The sequence below is a fragment of the Harpegnathos saltator genome, unplaced genomic scaffold (assembly GCF_003227715.2).
Source record: "Harpegnathos saltator strain DR-91 unplaced genomic scaffold, Hsal_v8.6 scaffold56, whole genome shotgun sequence".
Lineage (NCBI taxonomy): Eukaryota > Metazoa > Arthropoda > Insecta > Hymenoptera > Formicidae > Harpegnathos > Harpegnathos saltator.
In genome coordinates this window covers 629,684-647,566 of record NW_020230382.1, presented here as the reverse complement: position 1 = coordinate 647,566, position 17,883 = coordinate 629,684, and the positions used below count along the sequence as shown (strand labels likewise).

Here is a 17,883-nt window from a genome sequence, read left to right as displayed (position 1 = left end):
TCTCTCTCTCTCTCTCTCTCTCTCTCTCTCTCTCTCTGTTACCGCAACTGCTACCTGGCCCCGTCGCTCCGCTGTTCCCTCTCATCTGTCACTCTCTAGCTCTCTCCTCCTCCCCATCTCCCCGTCCCTTTCGATCCCGCCGCTGAGCGCGAGCGCTTCATAGTGCAAGTCCAAGTGCAGCAATCGCTATACCGTGCTCTCTCTCTCTCTCTCCATCTGTCTATCTATCTATCTATCTATCTATCTATCTATCAGTTTCTCTCTCCCTCCGCGTAACGTACCTACCGGCTAATCTATTACCGGTTGAAGGCGGTACCTTAGCCTTGCAGCTTGCTGGCCGCGCCATTATAACACGCGAACCCCGCATACGACGACGAGAGCGCGCCTTTTACTCTCGATCGGCGGGGCAGCGCGGCCGCGTCTCCCAAGCCGCCTCTCGTCGATACGAGTTATCACGGTCGCCGGAAAACACGGCGCAACCCGTTTTCGCATTCGTCCGCGTGTTCCCGAGAGCGAGACGTAATGTCAAGCGTGCGATGGCCTACTTAAAGTTTCACGGCTGTGTGTGCACGCGTACCGCCGCCCCCGCCGCCGCCGCCGTCTCCGCCGCCGCCGTCTCCGTCGTGTCGCTCGGTATACGTCGCGCGACTCTCGTAGTATCGGGCTGAGAGCGGGTCGACGATCGCCGACTAAATGGGCCGGAAGAGTGGCGGCCGTATACAGAGAGAACGTTGCGAGAGAATGAAAAATGGAGAAATGCAAAAATATGCGCGATATGATTAAAGGAGAATGAGAGTTTCTTCGGAATGCTCGTCTCACGTTTGCCGCGGCGCACGCGGCAGCGCCGGCCGGGACAAGATTGAGCGTCTCGCGGGACACGAAAGTAGAGGGCAATCGTGAGGGGAAAAATGTAACGAGCCGTGAAAATGAACCGCTGCAGTTTCCGGAGATCGGGGGGGGGGAGGAGGAGGGACCCGGGGAAACTTTGAAAGTCAGAGCGGCGCGTCGTGGTGCCGACAGAGAACCGGTCCGACGCGCTGCGCTCGTTTCGCGGCGAGCGAATGTTCAGTCGTCGTCGAAATCCGCCACAATTTGTTGCTAAGCTTACTCGTCTGCTCGTTGGCCGAAGATAACGCGGGATGGAGAGGGGGAGAGGCGAGGGCAATGATCTTGGGAGGACTCGCACGGGACGCAAGGACTGTGTGCATAAACTCTCTCTCTCTCTCTCTCTCTCTCTCTCTCTCTCTCTCTCTCTCTCTCTCGCAGATAGAGCTTATGGCGAGGCAATGAAAAGGGGAGACGAAAGTTAGGATTTCGCTGTATACGCGGGACGTATATCGAATGTTATCGCGCTTTCTCACGGCTGCGGCGAAATTGGCGTCCGTCTTCGCGTGAGTCTTCGATGAGAATTTTGAACATAATTGGAGATTAAGCGATTGCAGAGAGACGGAGGAGCTTTGTTGCTCGACAACAAAAGAAATTATCATCTCCAAGCGCATTTTTCCCAACGTTCTGAGAAGATTACAGAGCTCCGACCGAGATCAATTGAGAGCTCCGTCGCACGAGGTGCTCGACGCCGAAAATAAAGCAACTAGCGCCGAGAGAGAGGCGAACGATGCAGCGGCTTAAAATTTTCAAGAGGAATCCGCTTGAAATTTGTCAAAGGGCTTCGTAAAAAACCGATCGATTTCGCCGAGTCTCCTCCGGTTTTTGTACACGAGAGAATGTGCGTACGCGCGAGTACTTGAAAATCCGCGCGAGACCCGAGATCCCTGAGACGTAATCAGACCACCATCGAGAGAGTGTATCGCGAATTTCCGGCACAGGTCCGCAGAAACGTGCGGGGTTTCCGGCGCAAACCCAAATCGATAAAACCCATCTCGATTCGGTTATCGAGTGGGCTGGATATTTCGGATATTCGGATGCATAGCTGCTACCCCCTTCCCTCCCATGTACGCCGTACGCTGCAACGTGGATTACGCGATTACGATGAATATATTCATCGGTAGCGAAACGCATTATCTCGCCGCTTTGCGATCACCGTTGACCCTTTAAAATATACGACTCGACGGCATCCTGGCGGAACGTTCAATGAATTGCGTGTTTAATAAATTAGGTAGCTGGACGGCTGCATTTTAAAATTGTTTCAACGTGCCTCACGTTCTGCTGAAAGCGTACGCAACCGCAAATGCGAAGTGAAGCGATGAAAAGCACACGTGCTCGTAGTATCTTAATTAATAACAGGCGTATATCACGCTATTATGTCCTTTCCTTGCTCGATTCGTATATATAACTCTCCCTTCCCCTTCCCCTTCCTCTTCGCCGAGCCGGGCAGCATTTCCCGCAGAGTCCGTTACGAGGCACGCGAGGCACCGTAAACATACCGCGTCGCGCCGGTCACCCGGTATGCAGGATTCCGCCGCTGATTAAGTCGGAAATAGGCGTTTACAAGTTATGTTTAAGCGCCTTACATCGACCAGATCGCCTTCGACCAGCGTTTGACCTCCGACAAGGCGACGGCGCGGCACGGGGGTGCAGGTCGGCGCGAGGGGGGGGGAGGGGGGGGGGAGAGAATATAAGAAGAGGCAGAGGAGGAAGAAGGCGAAACTGCAGCGCGAGGAAGAGGAAGAGGGTCGTCGTGACTCTGGTAGCCTACATCCGAACGCAGTTATCTCTCTTTCTCTTTCTCTCTTCCTCCTCCTCCCTCCCCTCCGCCCCCCCTCGCTCGTTCTCCCCGCCTATCTTTATACGCCTTAGCAGTGCTGCACACGCAGACACTCCGCTCGGTTATGCCGAGCGTTAACGGCTCTTAACCGTACAACGCCACGTTCCCTTAACCTTTACGTTGCCAACGTGGCGACGCGCCTGGCTGAAAACCGCCGAGAGAGCGGAATAGAATCATGTCAGCGGCGGGAGATCGTCCGCGCGATTTTTCCCTTATGCGCGCAACGTGAACGCCGCGCGCGCTACCGCACTGTGTGATCGTGCCTCGACGACGACGACGACGGCGCTGCGCGTCACGTGTCGCGTCGCTGTCCTCGCGACGAGAACGACATAATTACGACGTCCGTGTAATTCGTGCGTACACACGCGTAAACCTCGCGTAAACCTCGCGTAAACCCGCGGTCGGCCTGCCGTCGAGTCTGCCGAACTTCTTCGGAGAATTTCTCTCTCTCCTCTCTCTCTCTCTCTCTCTCTCTCCCCTCTCTCTCTCTCTCTCTCTCTCTCTCTGTGCACGCGCAAAATATGAGGTGTACATTCAGCATCGTTCGCATCTGACGCTCTCGCCGCTCGCCACTGAAATTACGTTTGGCGCAGACGCGCTCGTTCTAAACTGCATATTTTTTTTCCCTCTCAATTCTGTAATGGATTTATGACAGTCGCGTTGCTAATGATTTTTACGAGAATTATTTCCGCGCTTTTGGCGAAAAGGAAATCAACTTGTATTCCCCCGTACTCTCTCCCACCCTCCGCCTCTCCTCCCTCTTTCTCTCCCTCTCGTTTATTTCTTTTTTTTTTTTTCGAAATCAGAGAAGAGCGGAGAATCGCGCGGATCGTGCAAGCGCAACATCATCCAATTATCGGTCGTGCAGCGACAGTTATCAGTAACGACGCGTTTATTGGAATATTATCCAATGCGAGTCCGACATTAACGGCGATGAAAATACGCCGGGTTAACTTTTAATCGGGCGGCCGCGGGCTGCGAGATAGATCGTCGAAAAATCGGCTGGTATCGAATTATCGAAGTTATCCAATGGGGTTTTTACCGCTCGCAAACATTTTAAATTAAATCCGTTATCTTATTATGTTTTAATTCGTGCGCGCTTACGATCGCTTATATAATGATACACACGGCATGTAAATGACGGGGAAATGGTACGTGCGCCGTCGGTTTTGGTTTCATATCGCGTATACGAGATTTATTGGTAGAGTAAACAAAAATCCGTCGCGCGCGACTGGAAAGTACCGCGATCGCATTATCCGCGTTAATGTACGCGATACCATGGCCCCCGCCTGCGCTACGAGATTTTGTGAAATTCATAATCCACCAGCCGCGGCACGAATCCGCGGAGTCCGGCGCGGCGCGTCGCGTCGCCTCGGCATTTTTCCGCTATTGCTAAAACCGTCCATTATCCGCGCGCGCGCGCGCGCGTCATCCGACACGCGGGGATTTTGGTAACGTAAACGACAAAAGTACCTCTCGGCGCGCCCAGGGCCCAGGGTTTATCACAGCCGCGTCTATTTACCCCGCGACCTCTTTTCCGCGAGACACTCTCTCGTCGCCGGCGTTCGCTTTTCCCTCGCGGACTTTCTCGCTCGCCTCCCGAAATTTTCTCCTATTCTCTCCACTTCTCGATATCAGCCGGGCGCGCTCAGTGCGAAAGCGCGTGAGCGATCTTACCCGAGAGACGCGTATCGAAAGTGTCAGCGACGTCGACGCGTCCTTGGCGAATCCGCGCGAACGTCGATCAATTTCCCGAATTCGACGCACGTTGCCAGCAGCGAGAGATAGAAATCACGCGCGCGCGCAGCATTAAGCCTGCGAAAATGCACGAGTGTGCGATAATTCCCCCGTGTGGCCTGGGCGTAAAGATACAGATAAGAAACTTCGACAATTGGGCTGATTTACATAATGAAAGATAACTATCTGCGCAGACACCGCGCTCACGCAGCGTTCGCTTCTTTCGTCTTACAGCGGTCTACAGAGCGGTCGTAGCAGCGCGCTCTTCTCCCCTCTCGCTCTCCTCCTCCGAATGCGAGACGACGAAGCCGCACGAGGCCGCATTTCCATCGATTTCGGACTTATCTTCTTATCGCGCTCAGGCCCTTCAATTAAAGCAATCTCCGGCTGACGTTACCGTGAGAGAGTGCGTGGCTCGCCGGCGCGGCGCGTCGACAGGGAGAGAGAACGCGCGCTTAACGCACCCCACCCGATTCTTCGCAGCGCGCTGCGTCGCAACTTCGGCCCGTTGCCGCGCCGCACCGCGCCGCACCGCGCCGCATCATGACGTATCGCGTGCCCTACGGCACGCACACGCTCTCTCCGCGGCATCGCGTTGCGTGCCGCGCGACTCGGCTCGACTCGACTCGCCGTCCGCCGCGGCGCGGCGCGGCGCGGCGGCCACGTAGGTGCGTGTGTGATAATACGCAGGGCGTTGGTGTAGGTCTAGGGCCCGGCTCGGCCAATGAGGGACCGGGAATTCGTGGCAGAACGCCGGCTAGGCCGGCCAATCGCGGGGCCCCGCTCGCCCGGGGTTACTGACCTGGCCAATGCGTTAAATATCCCATCCTGAAAAATATCGTGCCCTCTCTCTTTCCCTCGCTTTTGTGCGCGCGTCCGAGGAACGGAGGAAGACGACGGCGACGGCGACGGTGATGACAACGACGATGACGACGACGACGATGACGACGACGACGACAACGACGACGACGACGATGATGATGATGATGACGATGACGGCGGCGACGTTGGCAACGACGGCGCCGTCGCGTAAACTTGCGTGCGCGTGAGTGAGTGCGTGCGTGCGCGCGTGCGTGCGTATGCGTGTGGGAAAGAGAAAAAGAGAGCGGGATCGCGAAAAAGAAGGAGAGTGCGAGCGAACGAGGGGGGAGGGAAGAAGGAAGGAAGGGTGCGGGGTTACAGGGCGACGAAGGAAGGGAGAAAGTCGGCGGGTGAGAGGGAAAAAGCGAGAATGAGAGAGAGAGAGAGAGAGAGAGAGAGGCGCACGCGGGCGGCATACCCCTTTTGTTTGTACGGCACGTTCGTGCCTGGCCTCCGCACGCATATCCACTGCGCGCCCCCGTGGCTTCGTATTTCATTGATTAGTATTGCCCATTAAAAGGACGCCTTTATTTCGCCACTCTTCCATTCCCTGGAATGGACAGCCAGCCCCTCGCGGCCGCGCGTATAACGAGCGCCCGGCGAAACCCGCTGTAAATGTCGCTGGCTGTCCTCTAGGCCGCACTTATTACGCAAGAATCAGCCACGTTATTCTGTTATTCTGTTAGCGATATATCTGACTCCGGGGCTCGCGTGTGTGATACGAAAGGTATACTTTTCGTACTCGCGAGACCATCCGTGCGCCAGCCAGGAAGGATCTCTCCGCCTGCACAGGCGGCGGCGGCGCCGCTACGGGTGATTTCGGTTAACTCAGATGAGTCTCGAGAGCCATGAATCATTTTTGCAGAATTTTTGCAATCTCCGGATATAATAAATGTTGCGCGCGGATTTCACGGCGACGCGCGACGCGCTCGGACACTTTTCACGCGGCGCCACGCGCGCTAACGACTCTCGTACAAATCACCGCGCGTTCTCACGTCTCTCTCTCTCTCTCTCTCTCTCTCTCTCTCTCTCTCTCTCTCTCTCTCTCTCTCTCCCTCTCTCGCTATCTCGCGCCCGAAACATGCATCTTTATCCAGCCACCGAGGCTGCGTCGCCGCGCGTCGTACATTGCGACAGCTTATAGCACCCGGAGCTTAAAGTTTATTTACTTAGCGGCACAACATCCATCTCCTTACAACAATCCTTGCGTTACATTATATCGGCCCTCCCCCCACCCCTCTGCCGCCGTAGCTCGACCGTTCCCTGAATGCCGACGTTACCATAACCGCCCGCACAATGCGTTAATTATATATCGCTATTAGCGGTGCTCCCGAGCGACGCCGCAGTCTCCGCGCGCCAATACAGAATCGTCGCTCCGAGTGTCGTATGTACCATTCCCCGAGCGTGCATACGCAATTTGCCGGTCGTTCGGAGAGACCACCACCACCACCACCACCACCACCATTACCATCGCCGCCGCCGCCGCCGCCGCCGCCGCCACCGCCACCACCACCATAACCACCACCACCACCACCACCACCACTACCACCACTACCACCACCACCACCACCACCACCACCACCATCATCACCACCGCCACCAGCATCATCACTACCACCACGCAACGGAACCGAACGGAACGGAGACACCCGGTATACTCGCGGTATAGTCGCGAAAATGCGGGCACGCGAGCGCGTCAGGGGGGAGGGCACTCGCGGAGGTCGCTACGTCACTGAGGACGCTCGTATTATCGCTCGGGCACCCAATTGCCGGCTCGAGAGAATTCCCGAGCGGAAACGCGCGCGCTGCCGGGTGGAAGGGTATTAACCCCTAAACCGGTTGTCAAATCCTCTCCTTTGTGCGCGAGAAGGTAGTAGATCGCGACTAATCGTCGCGCGCGGCGCGACGGACGTAATCTACGATGATTTATCGCCGACGGGCGTTTTAACGCAAAGATTCGATCCAATTCCGCGCGGATCGATCGCATATCTGGGGGGAGAAGGAGGCAGAGAAAGAGGCAGAGGGAGAGGGAGAGGGGGAGGAGGGAGGAGAGGAGAGCCCTTGAATACGCGCGCGTATTAGAATTACAATTAGCGCGCGACCGGCGAGAGCGTGTATGCTACTAGCGCGCGTCATGGCGGCGACGTAATTTGCAATAACGTATCGTCGTTAAGACGGCTCGCGCGAACTACATATTGCGCAGGTAACGAAGCAAGAGTTTCGCTGGTGACCTTTGCGTGCCGGGGGGACGTTGTGCAAAACTCTCGGAAGAAATATAATTAGCGCGGTCCGTGGGCTCTCTCTCCGAGCAAAAGGATTCGAGTCTCCTCGCGCGGGCGGCAATACGACGAAGCGGGACGAAGCGGGACGAAGAACCTCGAACGTCGAAGGCTTTCCTTTCGCGTTTCTTTTTCGCTCTCTCCCACCCCTGCCGCTTCCTCTGTCCGGGCGATTCCCAAGAACTCGCGAGTCCATTTCACGAGCGCCCGTGTAGTGCAATTGCACTCGACCGGCCGGCTACGCGGGTTTGTGCGCGCGTATTGCCGGGGCCACTAAGGCGGCCCAACCCTTGTGGACTTTTGTATCGATTACCCATCGGTTGGGCGAGGTTTCGCCCAACCGGCTACGGCCGGCCGTAATTTTAGCGCAAATATTCTCGCGTTAATTGGAGCGATCGGCCGGCGATCGGCGATCATCGCGTGTCGCGCGCGCGCGCGCGCGCGCGCAAAATAATTTCGCGGCGGCCGATCCCGATCCGGTCGGAACTCTGATAAATTTACCGCGTGTCGCACAGGGAGGTCGCACAGCGAAGAAATCCATTCCACCACAGCGCGCGCGCGCGTTGTGTCGCGCGTGTGCCGCCCGACTTCTGTCGGCTGTCGAAAATAAGGCAGGGAGGGAGGGAGACGAATAATGACGTGTCGAGATATCCGATTCCCGGTGTGATTCCGGGCGAGCGTGCGTGAGCGCCGTGATACAGGATGATCATTCTCTGACGAAACTGTCTGGATATACTCGCCGAACGTGTAGCGAAGTTTGCCCACACACGGCTTGCTCTCTAAATTATTCACGATATTTCGATTACCATAATTCGCCGGCTCGCGTACCATCAAATATTTGTGTAGATATAAGTAAGCCCGGCATAAAGCGGCCACTTTACCATTCTAAATTTCGCTCGCCATCTGCAAGTCAAAGACGTGCTCAAAGGCTTACGACGTTCCACGCCTCGGCGCGGTGCATAAAAATGCACATGGATATTTGCATTTAAGAATCGTCCTCGATACCTCGCCATCGCGCTGTCCCTTCCCCCCCCCCCCTGCCGGCCCCCTGGCCGATAACTGATGGTTACTTTCAAACATAATAACACGAGCGCCGATGGGATCTCTGAAAATTTCCACCCGAGTCCTTCGCGCATTAAACTTTCGCGAATCGCCTGCGGAAATTTCCGTGGAGTCTCTCTCTCTCTCTCTCTCTCTCTCTCTCTCTGCCTCTAGCTCTCTCCCCCTCTTCTTTCGCGCGAGCCAGCGTCGATCTTTTTCGACTTCGGCGACTTGGAATATCGAGTTTCACCGTTGATGATAAGTCCCGGGGAGTCGCGACCGAGCGAGATGCAATCTTTACCGAGTGCCGTAACTTGTACTATCTCTCGCGACTATGCGCCATCTTGTAGGTGTATTTACGGGATTATTGATTCCGTGAATCGGACGTTCTCGCGTTTGCGAGTCGCGCAAATCCCGCCATTTCCAGAGTACCCGGCGATTCGTTCGCAGAGAGAGACAAAAATGTCCAATTACTCGATCCCGCGTATATTCGAATTTTCAGAGAGACTCACCGAGAGGGAGGAAGGGAGGGGTGTCGAGTGTTCCTCCAGTCTCATCGAGTCCCATCGTGAAATTGTCGCAAATTTCCGCGTGAGTGTGGAACCTTCCCGCCGGATACGGCGCGCGGACGCGGAAAAAAGAATAATCCGAGGCCGACGGAATCGCCCGCGCGGCTAAGTAAAATTGGAGCGCAAAGAGTTAATTGCGCTTGTACTCGGCGGGAAATGTTCTATCCGCCGAGGGTCGTTTCTCCTCCGAATAATCCGCGGTGATTCGTAATTCGCGCTTCGCGAAATTTCACCGTGTTCCATAGCGAGACACGCATGTAAATCGGGAGGAGCGTAATACCTAGGACAGCTTACGACACCCGGTGGGCCAACCAGTTTCACTTACGCGGAACAGTGGCTGAACATCGACGTCGTCTCCTACTCGGCCCCTTACCCGCCGGGATATCGCGAAAAGCAGCGGTAGTGTGGTAGAATCCGCGAAGAACGGAAGAAACGCAAATGCACACGACGCGCAGCTACACGGTCCCGCGTGTTAGGTCTCTTTGTGTCTCTCTCTCTCTCTCTCTCTCTCTCTCTCTCTCTCTCTCCCGCCGCAAATAAGTTGCATAAAAAATAGAATCCACCTTCTACGAGCTTTCTTCCTCTCGTGCCACCATGCGCCACCGTGCTCACGAGGCGAAACGCTATGTTTCATGCCTTACGCGTACACACACACGCGGGAGTGTCTCTCGGAATCATCAGCTGTTAGCGGGGGGAGCGGAAATTTCCGGGGAAAGGCCCGGAGGGTCGAAGAGACCCGTGTGAACCTGGCCTGGCAAACGATTTAATGAAAAGAAAAAATTTTCAATATGGTTCGATTGTACTTTGTTTGTGCCTGTTTGTATCCACTTTCTGCCTCGTTTGTACCTCAAAGAATAAAATGATAGGGGGACGGGGGAAAAATAGCCAGTAAACAAGTACGAGATATCCGAAAACGGTCAACGCCATCCGAAAGAGAATCGTTTGTCTCCTCGACGGGGCCGGAAGTACGAAAGTAACCTTCCGACATATTTTGAAGATCCTGTACTTCCGACTCCTCTGAGGTACAAACTACAAACGGGGACAAACGCGTTCTCTTTCAGATGGCTTTGGCCGTTTTGCGATATCTTATACTTACTTGCCGGCTATTTTTCCCCCTCCCTTTATCTTCTTATTCTTCGAGTGGTACAAACGAAAGCAAAAGTATAACGGTACAAGCAGGTGCAGACGAGGTACAATCGGACCGTGTTGCGAATAATTTTTTTGTTTTATCAAGTTGCCTGCCAGGTTCACATCGGTGGGTCGAAGGAGAGACGATTCGTCTGAATTTCTGCCGTCGCGTCCCACTGTCTTTCCAAATCTGCAAAAAGCCCGGGGAAAAATCTCACACGCGAGCCCGACGGATCGAGAGAGCCCCGGCGACGCCAGACGACGATATCTTGTTCCCCTTTTGTCATTTCAAGCGGACGCGGACACAATGTTGAATGTCGCGACGAAGTTGCCAGCGACCCCAGATCGTCCGCGCGACGCGTAGCGCGAAACGGGATACACTCTTGCGTTTTTCTGCCGGACGCTCACTTCGGCTGCGGGAGTTACCCGCCCCGGCAGCGAACCGCTGATATATTTTCAGCCGCCGTCTCTCGTTTTACACGTTTGAAACAATTACTATTACCGTGCGCGCCGTGATGCGCCCCGTGCGTGAAAATATTTTTTACATTTTACTACTTCGCGCCGCGAGACCCTCTTCAAACAAAGTTAATTTCTTTAATTATGAGAAATACGCGTTGTCAGAGCGTAACACGCGACCGCTTTACACATGCCTTTTCTATACCTCTCTGTGAGGCTGGCGAATCCGGCCGAAAAACTGCGCAACGTTGCACGTGCGTTACGCAGGCACGCACCGCACCGCACCGCACCGCACCGCACCACATCGGTGCACGGCGATCGTAAAGTTTCGATGTAACAATTCGGAATCATAGGTATAAAATAATTTAATAAACACGGCGCGCACGTGACCTATTTATCGTTGCTATTAGCGCGTAATCATAAGCCGCTTAATTATCCGCGTAATAGTGGTAGTCGTAGCAGCGGTAACAGTAACGGTACTAATAATAGTTACGGCGATAATGATTTTAACGATAACGAATTTAATTAACGCAAACGCGCGGAATACCTTACGTAGCGACGCGCATGTTATCGCGCTAATTCACCTCCCTGCTACCCACCCCCTCTCTCTCTCTCTCTCCCTCTCTCTCCCCCCCCCTCTCTCTCTCTCTCTCGATCCGTCGAAACTCGCCGAAAATTCGCATGAAAAATCCGACACGTTCCCGCGTTCCGAATTAACGACGTCTTTCACCCGAACGCTCGATATGTCAAGGGACCAAATATCCAAACTCAAATCATATCCCGGCGCCTCCTCCGTTATCGCGCGCGGCAAGGACGACCCGAGAGAGCTGCCGGCGGCATCGAAACGTCGCGGACTCGAAATCGGCATCAGCTCGTCAACGAGCTCGTCAAGCTCGACCGCTCACATCCCGCCGTCGCTGCGCTCCGCGGCCCGAGAGCCGCATAATCCACCGATAATCCTCTCCTCGCGCGTCAGCGCGACGCGCAAACTTAAGACGTGCAATTTGCAATCAGCAAAAAGTGACGCGCGCAGGACCCGAGAGACACGCTGCGGCGTTCCGCTGCGCTCCTTCCTTCGTCGCGCGTCTCGCGTCTCCTCTCCACCTTCTTCTTTTCCCCGGACGCGGGGACCTCGTCATTAACGCGCGAACCTTCGGTATTAACAGTCCCCGCTAATGACAGTCGGCGTGCACACGCAGCAGCAACAGCAGCAGCAGCAGCAACGCGCAGCGGCGGCAGGCAACAACGGCGGCGCAGCACGGCGCGGCGCGGCGCGGCGCGGCGCGGCGCATGCAACCGTCTGTGCAGATGCATTCGCGCGCTGCTGCAAGTGGGCTGCCCGTCAGGCCGCCACGGTAAGCCGATTATCCACCTAAATACGAAGCCAGAGCGATGCATGTGGCTTAAATTGATGTTGTTTCTTCCTCTCCTTAAGCTTTCTCTCCGGCCACGGCTCTGCCCGCGCCCCGCCGGCCCCGTCTCGTCGCCGATGACTTTTTTTCCCCCGCGCCTCGTCCCCGGCGTATTATTACACGCCTCGATGGGAAAAGGTTCGAGTATTCCTTTTTTTTTTCTTCTCTCGAGCGCTCGCACTCTTTAACGCTAATGCCGAGACATTAGTTACACCGGCGTTGTGCATTTTCCGTCGCGGTTTCCCCCCGCGAGCGAGGAAGAAAGGGATCCGCGCGCGCGCCGGCGGTATTAAGTTGTTCCGGACGCGAGCGTGTCTTAAGTAACGTATAAAGGATTACGTGCGCTTTCCCACCCTCTCGCCCCACCGATGCTGGCCGGGGAAATAGTAGTGCCGGTCTGCGAATGTCTGGCGACGCGAACACGCCCGTTGTCAGACGACGCTCCGATCGGCTTCCGATTCGGCGGGCGAAATCAAGCGCGCGCGCGCGCGCCCCATGGAAACGTAATTTCGATGAATGAACAACAAACGGAGAATATGGCGCTTCGGGGCATTCAGCGACGGCCAAGTCGTTGAGCTGTTCTTTGTCACACGAGACAAGGGCGCCCCGACCGACTTCTTCTTGGCCGCGCCAACGCTCGACGGGACTCGATACCGGGGCGAATACACCGTCGAGCGGCATCGGCATCGCGAACTCTAATTTCTAACATGTAACACCATCAGTATTATTAAATTTTGTTTATGTCCGAACGCGCGCGCGGGGCTCTCTCGCGCGCGTCCGTATGTGTCCCGGAATATCCATCTCAATATACTAATAACCGGCTCTCTTTTTCTCTCTTTTCCTACCGTACTTCTTCATCCATCGATCATCCATTATCGCGTTTCGTACTCGCGCACCCGCACACCTTCGCGAAATACATACACGTACGCGCGCGCGCGCGCGCGCGCACGCACACACATGCACGTACACACCATATGTACGTACACATCCCTTTCGGATTTGTAGAATAACACGAGATTTCTCGATGGCGCATATGCGCCCGCGCGCTTGAAAGAGGGGGAGAGCGAGAGAGCGAGAGAGCGAGAGAGCGAGAGAGCGAGAGAGAGAGAGAGAGAGAGAGCGCAGATTGTATACGGCCAACCATGTGCGGCTAATTACTTTATGCGATGGTCTAAAAAAACGGACGAAAAAGGGAGCTAAATGAAAGAGTAGCGAGCAAAATAACCGAATTCGCGCCGCGAGAGGTACGTTGCTTGAAGGCGGCTTTTACCTCGTGAAAAAAAAATCGCACCCGTGTGTGCGTTTCGTTTTGACGCCGCACTGTTACCCAAGGCACGAGTGCATCAAATATTATTTCTCTCGGCCCTGCCGCCCGCCTCCCCGCCACCCCCGTTCCCGCTTTTTTTCGCGCGTGCGGCTCATCTCGTAGACACCTCTCCAAGTAATTGCACGCGGCGCGCGTGCGAGTCGCCGCGAATCGAACCGTGCAATTAACAACGGATGATATCCTTCAAACTTGAAGATTCAGCGATTTCGCATCTTTGATTTAACGTGGAGGTGCTTGATTTAATGGCGAATAATTATTTTGGACGGAAGAATAAGGAAAACGAGAGAGAGAGAGAGAGAGAGAGAGAGAGAGAGAGAGAGAGAGAGAGAGAGGTGACGGGAGGGAGAGAGAGAGAGAGAGAGAGAGAGAAAGCGCGCGCGGGAAAGCTCTCGCAAGCGAACTTTACTTGCTGGCGTCGCAAGCAAGTAAAGTTCGATAAAGTCGTTGTTCGTTGTACTCAAAATGGAAATACGCGATGATTGATCGGCAGGGGTCCGTGATTTCGTCGCGACTCGGCAGAGAATATCGCGAGAGGCGAGAGATAACGACACGAGATGGGTTACAAGATACGTCGGGGAGGGAGGGGGCGGACAAGCCTCGACGAAAAAAGGCTTTCGCGAGAGCGCGTTGATTTATCGTCCTGGCGTTCGTGAGCGGCGCGAAAAAGCCCCGTACAGCACGTACGGCGTCATCCTCGGCTTCCGCCTAATCGAAATCTAATCTGACGCCAGGCGAACAATATAAGATCTCCCGGGCTCATCGAACATATTGCAACCTCACGCTTCTACAGTGCCAGACGGCTTGGGTCTTCGGGAACAATGCGGAAGGACTGGGCTTCCAAGATCGGCCGATTGCTCGTCGGGATTATTACAGGGTTTCAGGCAAGCTCGCGAAATCGAATAGAACGGGCGAGAGGAGGACAAATATTTTCACTATTATTACAAGCATAAAGGAGAGCACATGGACCTTGCGTCTGCAGAGTAATGTAAAGTAAGACTCGGGGGGAAATGTCTGCCGTAAGAAAGGAGGTTCACACGTACGACGAGGAAGAGAGGGGGGAGAGAGAGAGAGAGAGAGAGAGAGAGAGAGAGAGAGAGAAAGAGAGAAAGAATAAACAGTAAATATCGACAACCGTATACGAGACGTAATGAATTATGTAGAAATAAAACAGGCAGGAAGGAAGAAATTCTTGTAATATTCCCGACGGTGACAGCCGATGCAGTTTTCCAGATGTACGAGAAAATGATTCTCCAGTTTCCCAGCATAGCGCGGACGAAAAGTAATGGTATCCGATATTCCCCCTTGCCTTTACTTTATACGCATATCTCGTAAAACAACGCGACGTCGTACTCGCGCGCGCGCGCGGGGAAAGAGAAGACGCGCGGAGAGGACAAAATGATGGACCGCGACGAAAAGTTGGCTCGATGCAACGAGCGAGGATTTACAACGTCCAGCGGTGTGTGTCTGGTACTAGTAGTAGTAGTAGAAGGAGGAGGAGGAGGAGGAGGAGGAGGAGGAGGAGGAGGAGGAGGAGAAGAAGAAAAAGAAGAAGAAGAAGAAGCAGGAAAAGACGAAGAAGAACAAGAAGAAAAGAGAAGAAGAGGAGGAGGACGGAGGAGAGGAGGCGGTAAGCCAGGTAGAAACGAAAGAGGGGGAGAGGAGGCACTCCGATTTTTCCGCACGCGGGATTTTGAAACCTGTTTGAGCGCTTTGAAATCTAGAGAAATAAAAGAGAGCCGAGGCCAAAGCCGGGCGGGCACGATCGGGGTGCCGGGCAAGGCGAGGGGGAGGCGATGGCTGCCGAAGGGACGAGAAGCCGAAGGAGGTGCACGGAATACACGAAGGATGGCCCGACAGACCAGAGCAGAGAGGGTCCGGCAAAAAGTAGTTCGCCGTAGCGCACACGCACCGCGCGATTCCCTCTACGTACGTACGTGCGTTCATCCTATTCTTATTATTTTTTCCTCTGCTTCTTCTTCTCTCCTCGGCTCCTCCGTTCTATCCCTTCTTTCGCTTCTTCCATCTCGGTCGTCCCTTCACGAGGAATGTACTCCGCTCTACGGGAGCTATGGAATTATAGGCATCACCGGATATATCGGATCGTCCCGAGTGCAATCTCGATCGTTTCGGTTGTTTCTTCGGTTGCGAACTAATTTCGTGGGACTGGGTTTCTCTCTCTCTCTCCCTCTCTCTCTCTCCCTCTCTCTCTCTCTCCCTCTCTCTCTAGCTTTCTCCCCCCTCCCCCGCAATCCCGCTCTGTCTCTGCCGAGAAGCCATAAACACGCGCGACCGCGCGAGCGCGCACTGAGTGGTTAGTAATGGGTGTTAATTACGTGCAGTTATATCGCGCGTATGTGCGCGTAGGATATATTGATCGGCGACGATTAGTTGCTCCGACGCGGGAGATGCGCGTCTCCGTCTTTAAGCTATCGAGAACTCCGTTACCGCGGAATATGATCGTTTAGCTGTAATATGCGCCGCAAGTTTGGGATTTTGAGGGTTCCGCGCTCCGGAGAGCAGCGCGTTTCGACGAGCAGCTAAGCTGAGCGTTTGAGATACGTAGCGCTTAAGAAAAGTATGCTAATGCCGAGTATGAAAATTAGCAGAGCCAGATATAATGGCAAAACGATCCGCATAATATGTTAGACTTTGAGAGATCCCCATCGGTCCTTCAGGTTTCGACGAAATTCGCAGGACGAATATAGAAGTAAAATCTCCCCGCGTTCGTATGATTATTCGAACGTTCGTTCAAATCGATCGGAAGTTTGATCGGAGGGTTAAAGTGATGATGAAATCCACTTAAAATTGCACAAAAATCAATAATTCAAATTGATCCTTTTAACGGACGAATTCTTGAGAAGCGGGCTCCCCCACATGCACGCGCAGATCTCGATTGCGCCCCCAATAATAGCACCAGCCATCGTTTCCTAAGATCGCGCTCTTACCATCTTGCGAAGGGGAATATCACGCTGGCCCCGAAACGATAACTGAACGATTCGCCCGTGATGAAACACGACGCGGCCGCTCGCTGCTAATCACCGACGTCGCCGGTGGATATTTTTAGACGGTCATCGGAACGGTCTCGTTAATACTTGAGGAGATCGCCGCGAGATGCGACGTCTTCGAGTTTGACGCGTCGTTCAGCGATTCAGCCGAGGGCACGGCTCGCGCGAAGTGGGTCACGAAGTAGGATCGCGTTCGCGCGAACTCACGGGAGAAGCGCACGCGCTCGTTGACCGAGGCCTTAATCGGCGACAAAGTGATCTATGGATCTAATAGCCGAGACACGCGCGCTCATATTCGCCGGCGAATCGGGTCGCACGGGCCCGACGTCCGAGTCGTCCGAGAAAATCAGCTGACGGAATTCCGCTCGCGAGAGACGCGGCGCACTTGACGAGCAACGCGATTACGCCGTCGGCGCGTGCTCGTTCGCTCGTTGACCCGTTCCTTGCAAATCGTTCGTCGCATACGATACGTAGCATACGTCTCTACATAGTCGTTAATTCTCACGGTGCTAAAACTTTCCTTTGCTCACTCGGTGAGAGCAGCCGGCTAGAAAGATCATTGCCCGCTTTTCTTATCAGCAAATTAATCAGTGAGTGAATCAATCACAAGTGCATCAATCGATCCGCCCTAGTCTAATCAAGCATTGATCCGAGAGCGAGACACGTTGCGCCTGCTTCTTGGAGGAGAGAGAAAACCAAATTGCTTGACGGATTTACTTTCCGATACTTAACGGAGCCAACATTTTTCCGTAGCCGCGAGCCTCGCGCGCGTTTAAATGCGCGTGGTCGAACGTAAACAACAACGATGAGGCAAGTTTATGCTTTCTCGGTGCGCGCGCGCGCGCGAGCGTCTTTGCTCGTTGCTGAAAACCATACTGAATAAATAAGTGAGGCGGCCGAAGGCCCGCTGTTTATCTCGCGCAGAAGTTTCGTCGGCACGAGCGTTACTTCTCCATCGTCGTACAAAAGGTCCTCGCGGTGTCACCATAGAGACGGGTCGTAAGGTCGTAAAAGGTTGCGCGCCGGCGATATAAAGCGTTTAATGCGCGACTCTTGAAATTCTATTTGCACCGACGATGCACCATCTCTGCGCGACGGCTCTGCGTGGAAAGTTCGCGCAGGTGTGGCCGCGTCTGTCGTGCCGAAACAATGCGCCTCAGCCGCGACCCGCTCGTCTTCCCACGTCCTTTCCCGCTGCCTGCCTCAGCTCCTTAAACGGTAAGTTTTTGCGGGGAGGAAATAGGAATCGCTCGCTACTTTCATCGGGGATCCGCGACATTGGCCATCCCCCTCTCTCTCTCTCTCTCTCTCTCTCTCTCTCTCTCTGTCTGTCGGTCTTAAGG

The 17,883-nt window shown here is 54.5% G+C and overlaps 1 long non-coding RNA gene across 3 annotated transcripts in view; it reads left to right on the top strand.

The window, feature by feature from the left end:
• The first annotated feature begins 12,061 nt into the window (after positions 1 to 12,061).
• LOC112589634 (uncharacterized) overlaps positions 12,062 to 17,883 on the top strand; it is a 32,532-nt gene continuing 26,710 nt past the window's right edge. For all 3 annotated transcript variants that reach the window (XR_003113679.1, XR_003113678.1, XR_003113680.1), the window contains exon 1: positions 12,062 to 12,151. This is a non-coding gene — a long non-coding RNA (uncharacterized LOC112589634). The remainder of the gene's footprint in view (positions 12,152 to 17,883) is intronic.